The following is a 7,023-nucleotide window of genomic DNA, read 5'->3' as shown; positions in this document are numbered from 1 at the left end:
CTGAGCTTTAAAGCACCTGTTTACTCATAGTAGATACATTTTTGAAAGAAGTTGCAGACACTATGGTGACAGTTGCCTTAGAAATGCATATCATAATGCAGGGAGGAGCGCACACACAGGCAGCTGATGCTTGCCATCCTCTATCCCTGTCTACAGAAGCTGGCCACCCTGCACCCCACATCCTCGTGCATCTCCAGTTCCCTCACCACCTCATTTCTCCCTTCTTCATGCCTGTGCTCTTGTCCCACCAGAACTGGAGTGGTGTGGGCTGGGACTCAGTCTGACCAGGACAGGTAAGGGTAGGGATCCTGAGTGCTTCCAACCATTTCCATTAGAGCTTATTGCAGGTGATGGATCTGGAGCTGCAGCACATCAGTGGGAGCTCTGTGCCGGGTGGGATGTGTTCTTTGGGCTGGGTGGTGTATGCCCCACTGGTCTCATGGCCAGGCAAACTCCAAGCAGAAAATGCGGAAGGATCCCCAAATCCTGGTCCACCTCCTGCATTTCTGAGGTGGAAGCAACAGTTGGAAACCAACAATATTGAAAGAGGATATTGGTCCAAAAAAGGCAAGAGGAGGGTGAGGAGGCACCAGAGATGAGTTCCCTGTACTGGGGACACAGGAAGGTGGCACAGCCTGCCACAGGACAGAAGGGGACCAACACACACCCAGAAATGGGGACTGTTTCCATGAGACAGAGCAGGGGTTATGGTGCTTCATGATGAAACCAGGGGAACCTAAACCTGAATGTTCCCAGTGCCAGCCATTGCTGGGATGGTTCTGCACCAGCATGCTGGGAAAATGTGGTTCTCATGCCAAGCTGAGGTGCTGCTACTGTGAGTTTGGTATGGAGCACAGAGCAAGGACTCTGCGGCCAGGTGCCTCTTCCAAGGCAACCTCTAAATTCTGAATGTTTCACAGCTTAAATACTATGTATTGCAATTAAAAGGAAAAAAAACCCCAAACCCAATACCCTGCCCTCTGGGGATTAACCTTCAATGACAAGCTGTAAGAAACATCAGTAAGAGTATTGATCCCAAATCTATAACGTAAAGTGTGGAAATAGGGTGACTGCAGGCTCAGTTTTAGGAACTATAAGCTTCATGTATTGCATGTATAAGATGGGGGGTTGGAATTAGATGATCTTAAGGTCCCTAACTCTTCTATGATTCTATGATCTTGAGAGCAACCTGAAACGCTGTCTGCATTTTATTACACTATACACTTGTATTTATTTACATAATAGATTTTGATGGGAAATACCTGTCTCCAGTGCAGTTCGTGAATTAGAATCACAGAAACTAAATATGAGCACTGGGAATAAATATGCTCTGGCCTGTGAGTCAGGTGTGTGGTAGGGCTGCGATTAGCTGTTATGCATGTCTCACAGTTTTCCTTGTCTTACAGAGATGAGTTTTTATTTACAGCAACCTCTTTCTTTCTCTTGTTGCAGTTACATTAAGTTTTGCTGCAGTGTTTGAAGAGGCAGGCCTGTTTGTTAGCTGTGCGCAGATTTACTGCGCGGGTTTAAGCTAATGGATACTTATCAGGCAGGCTGTATTTGGTGATCGTCCATCATTTGCTCATTAAACAGTGTATCTAAGTGATTCTCATTTCCTCCCTGCCATGTCTGGAAAGGAGGAAACTAGACACATTAGGATGGAATATTAATGTCCTGGAGGATTTAGCCACCCATAATTAGATCTCCTTTGCATAAACCTGCTAGTGCTACCTTATTTTGTTGTTTGTCTCGTTCTTCTTAATCACCTTCACATCATCATCTGTTCCTAATGATCTTTTTTCAGTTTTCCTTTGTAATTCTGTCCCATTTGTCTCATCCTTCTTCCCTTTTTGTTTGTTGTCTTTTTTTCCTGGTTTTTTTTTCTTCCTTTTTTTTTCCCCCGCTTTTCCCTGACCTAGAGAGCGCATCAGCCTGGGTTGCCCCACTCCTCCCTCCTTCACACAAAAAGGCTGACTTAGTCAGCAAGATCTACAGTCTCTCCCAAGCCCTGTTACGGACCTGTGAGAAAAGCAGCTAGAGAACTTATGCAAATTCAGGCTCTAAACTAGCTAAATAAACCATGTCAGTAAACCCCCTTGTCTTATGCCCTGGCCTGCTGGCCCATGAAAGGACTAATATAATGGTCCTGTGTAAGATGGGGAAACCCCTCCTGGTTGAGCGCCACCGATGGCTGAATGGGCTCTGCACTGGGGAGAGAACAGGAAGGTGGCTGTGGAGCAGTAAGTGATTGTGCCGAAGACTATGCACAGTTCCCGTGGGGGATCCCAGGTTAGGGCATGGGTGAGGAATACACTGTCGCATCTCTGGGGATGCCCTGGTGTCCCAGAGCTCAATTCCACCAGCCATCAGGGAGAAAATTGGCAAAGCATTGCTAAAGCTAAATGGAAATGATCATGCAAACAAGCAAATATCTAGTAAACACGGGGAGACCTGGCAGGAATCCTCTTACAAAGTAGTAAATTGGCTCAAATGGCTGGTGTAAAGCACACCTGGCTGCTTCTGCCAGGTACCTTTTTGCTCCCCTGAATGAGGCTTCGGAGACACGAGGGGATTTCCCTTTCCTTTTAGCTGCAAGGTATGTTAAATGCAGCAGGATGCACTCTCAGGCACCTATTCTCAGTACACTGGTGAAGCCTCCTCCAACTTCCTATTTTGCTGCTGAATGTGCAGGTTTCCTTCTGCACACTGTTGGGAGGAAGCCCCAGCCTGCTGACGAAGATGGGCAGCAATTCCTGGTGGGTTCCTCATGGGCAGCATGCCTGGGCTCAGGGCTGGCTCTGCACTCTGCTGTACTCCTGAGCAGTGGGGTGCACCTCTGCTGCAGTGGTGCTACATTTAAAACTAAATGTGATCATTTTTCATACTGCTACATTCCTTGCAGACTTCTGCCTCACTGGTATAAGGAAGTGGAGGATCTAACAGGGAACATATAAGCAAGAGAGAGGGAAAGCCTTACAACGGGCTGGGAGGTGATCTGAACAGAGGGGGTTACCTGGCTTCTGCTCAGAGTAGCCATTCCCAAAATTTTTACTTTATTTGCTATATGCCACTGCTGGTTGCTGTAACAGCTCCAGGTGCCATGCAGGACTGAACTTCTCTGGGTGGTAGGCTGGGTGAGAGCAGAGGTATTCTCCTCCTCTTTCAGTTTGAGGAGCAAGCCTATCCGCACCTTTCCAAAACACAGACTCCAGAAGTGCATGGAAAATACCAGGCTGTTTAAGGAGTTCAGATTTTAAGATCCTTTGTGCTCCTGCCATGCCAAGCAGCTGAAAACTGGCTAATTTACAATCCTCAGTCCAAAAATTTTTGAGCATCCTCAACTCCCTTTGACTTTGTGGAGATGGAAGCTGCTCTGCATTTTGCAGGATTAAGAGTGCTGTATCAAATCTCAGGCTGCAGGAGCTGTGGGATGAGTTGCGGTGTATAAATTGTGGTTGGATGGGGCTATTCCTTGTCCTAGGCTGATACAAGAGCATGTAATTTCATGTGATGGGAGGGATGGAGAGAAGGCAGGGTAGGACAGCAGAGAGATGTTTGTCTGAAAAGCAGCAAAGAAGCCTGAAGATTGAAGAAGATCACAGAGCTCTTGCTTGTGAGTACCTACAGTGACGTCAGGGAAAATGCATGGTTATTGTGTGACTGGCTTACAATGCAGATTTCTCCAGGGGGAAAGCTGTGAATCTTGATACATACATTGCAGCTAATACACAAGCATTGTTTTGATTTCCCCAGGTTTATCTGAGAGCATTCTGTCACCGACAAAATTGTCCAAACTAAAAAGTGGCACAAGCATTTTCTGCACTCAAACTATTCCGTACTTGGTGTTTTCAAAGGCTGACCCTGGTCCTGAATGCAGCTCTTGGTAACAGCCCTGGCTCAGGAGACTTCCTCTGTCAGCTGGGGGACTTGCTTGTAACCCAACTTATTTTGCAGCAGTTTCTCAAACTGTCACAGTTCCTGACATTTTAGTTAGCATACTGTGGAGTTTTTATATTATGGGAAGTGTTAAACTGGTCCGTGTGGTCCTTGAAGCCTGTGTGATAGGATAAGGGAACATATACATGCCATCTGAATTACTGAGGGGCTGTTGCTCACTTGTAAAGCTTGATTGCATCTAGAAATCAACATTTGGTTCAGAAGCGTCTTACTTTGATAAGGTTAACTTCTTCCCTGGGAGTGATAAAGTGTTAAATAAGCACTTTGACTGTGAATGGAGTTCAGGTAATGGTAGCCCCATAAATAGATGTTCTGACTCTTAGAGGAGTGGAAGCTGAATCCCTTCAGAAGTTTCTCTGAGCACAAAGAATGGAAATCTTGGAGCCTGCAGCACTCGTGACCTAGCAATTAAATAGTTATCCTTGGAGAACATCTGAGACGGGCAGGCAAAATGCAAATATTTGGTGTGTGGGAGTGCTATTCTGTGATGCTGCCATTGCCCGCGATTCCTCCCCATGTTGGCCCTGTCCTTGTTCTGGCTCTTGAATTCAGGTCCCACAATCACTTGGAGCAGAACAGAGGTCTTTTCCAGGCATGACAGCAGTGAGTCTTCCTGTGTTGGGACAGAGCAGGAAGTGGAAGCAGACATGAGTGCTCCCACTGCCAGTGATGTCCTCCCTGCACCAGGCCATGGGTGGGCAGTGCACAAAGTTAATGCTCTTCTGAGTTGGCTAACAATAAGATTTTCTATGCTGCGAGACCAAGCCTGTTTTCAAGTCAAACCCAGCCTTCCTGAAGAGTTTCAGCTTCATAGATGCCCCCAAATTTTACCAGAGGCACATCTATTGTAGCAGGGATTCTGTTGAGTGAGTTTCTTGTAACTATCTCATAATCATCACCCAGAAGGATGAACCTAAAGGATTGTCTCTAGCTTTTTATTTCCACTATTTTGTCTCTGTGTGCCAGCAAATACCAACGACCATTTACAAAAGAGAAGAAAAAAAGTTAATGCTTTAAAATAGGAATGCAGTGCTGTGAATCTTGGTATCAAAGATCAGTACTTGACCTGGAAACTGTTTCTCGCCCATCTCTTTTTCTAACCGACTATGTAGTGAATTTGGCACTGGAAGAGACGTGTACCCTCTGTTGGTGTGGTGTGTTGCACCTTGGGTGTCATTCTGTTGATGACCCATGGAGCAGAGTGGGACTGAATTTCTGTCCTCTTGCTCTATTGTCTCTGTGTTACTGAACGAGTAGAAATACACTTTCCAAAACATTTGAAAATGATCCTCTGGATGAAGAGACAAGAGAAAGAGTGTAAGTACACAACAGCTTCTGTGGTTTAAACCGTGGCTTAATGTGAGGCACACAAAATAATGTGGGAGAAGACGAGGTGAGTTTATGAAGGAAAATGGGAAGTGTCCAATGAAAACATGGGAAACGCCCTTGTGAACATTCTGCCCAAAGCTTAAGATCAAAGATTTTGAATGTCTTAATTTTCAATGCCCAGTTTGAAATGCCTCTAAAACTTCAGAAAATGCTGATCCTTCACCATTATGTCACCAGGACTCCTGTAAAGTGGTTAGTGCTGATGCAAGATCTCTACTTGCTTTATAAAATCTTGTCTCTCCGTATTAAGCTGTGCTTGCTGTTTCCTTTGTTATTCTCAAGCTGCAGAGCATTTCAGGTGCATGGGTGGCTTCTTCCCATGCTAAACATCAGCAGCATGGGCTTGTGTGTCCACATGTTTAGCTTTGTCCTGGATTCGGCTGTAACAGATATTTGTCTCCTTCCTAGTAGCTGGTGCAGTGCTTTGTTTTGGCTTTAATCTGAGAACAATACTGATAACACACTGGTGGTTTAGTTGTTTAAGTAATGCTTACTATGATCAAGGACTTTTCAGTCTCGTGCTCTGCCAGTGAGGAGAGGCACATGAAGCCAAGAGGAAGCAGAGACAGGACACCTGACCCAAACTGGCCAAAGGAGTATTCCATACCACAGCACTTCATGCCCAGTATAGAAACTGGGGAGAGTTACCTGGAAGGCCCAGATCACTGCTTGGATCAGGCTGGGTATCGGTTGGCGGGTGGTGAGCAATTGTGTTATGCATCATTTGTGTTTATTGTTTTTTCCCCTTCTTCTTCCCCTTCCTCTTTTCTTTCCCCTTCCTCTCCATTTTATATTCTCTCTCCTTGTTATTCTCTTTATTATTATCATTATTATTATTATATTATACTTTCATTATTGGAATGTTCTTATCTCAACCCATGGGGTTTACATTCTTTTGATTCCCCCCGCTGCGAGTGGGGGGGTAGAGGGGGTAGTGAATGTGGTGCTGAGTTACCGGCTGGGCTGAAACCATGACAGCTTTGTACCTTTTCACTGGCTTTTTTGCCCATTACTGCTGCTTACATAATAGCATCCACAAAGCACGCTGGTCACCTGTGTCAATCTAGGTTTCAAGGAATGATGAGAAAAATATCAAGAAACTGAAGCTTTTAACTGAAAAATCAACTAAAGTGAATTACTCTCTGGCTAATATTACGGAATAAGGCTGTTTTTGACTTAGCTCTCAGTAGTGAGAACTGGAAATTCCTTCACAGCCATAGCAGCTGAATCTGTTCTGGACCCACTCTGCCCTCCTGGGGAGGGTTCACCAAGCCCTGAGGCAGCTTCTATGGGGTCTGTCTCCCAGTGGGGGTCTGTAGAACTCCTCCCCTCCGTGCTCAGTGTCATGTCACTCCATGTGTGACCTTCCCAGGACAGCTGCTGCTTCCCCGTGAGTCCAGCAACAGCTGTGTGCCACTGAGGGCAAATTTTAGCAGCAACTGCTTGGGTGTTGAAGTTGAGTTTGGGGGGAAGAAACTGATTCTCTTTCCCTCTGACATCTGTGGCTTCTGCTCTTTGCTGAGGCTGAGGTAAAGCTAGCAGTGACACCACTTCAAATACTGGCTCCTTAAATAACTATTTATATCCCGAAGATTAAGGTGGCCACAGAGGAACCTCTTAGCTCTTGGTTTTATGCCCATTATGGAGAGGGAGCAGAAGCACAGTGGAGATAAGTGT

Source organism: Nestor notabilis, unplaced genomic scaffold (assembly GCF_000696875.1).
Source record: "Nestor notabilis isolate BGI_N333 unplaced genomic scaffold, ASM69687v1 scaffold17389, whole genome shotgun sequence".
Classification (NCBI taxonomy): Eukaryota; Metazoa; Chordata; class Aves; order Psittaciformes; family Psittacidae; genus Nestor; species Nestor notabilis.
The sequence above is the reverse complement of the archived record's forward strand: the minus strand, read 5'-3'. Positions refer to the sequence as shown.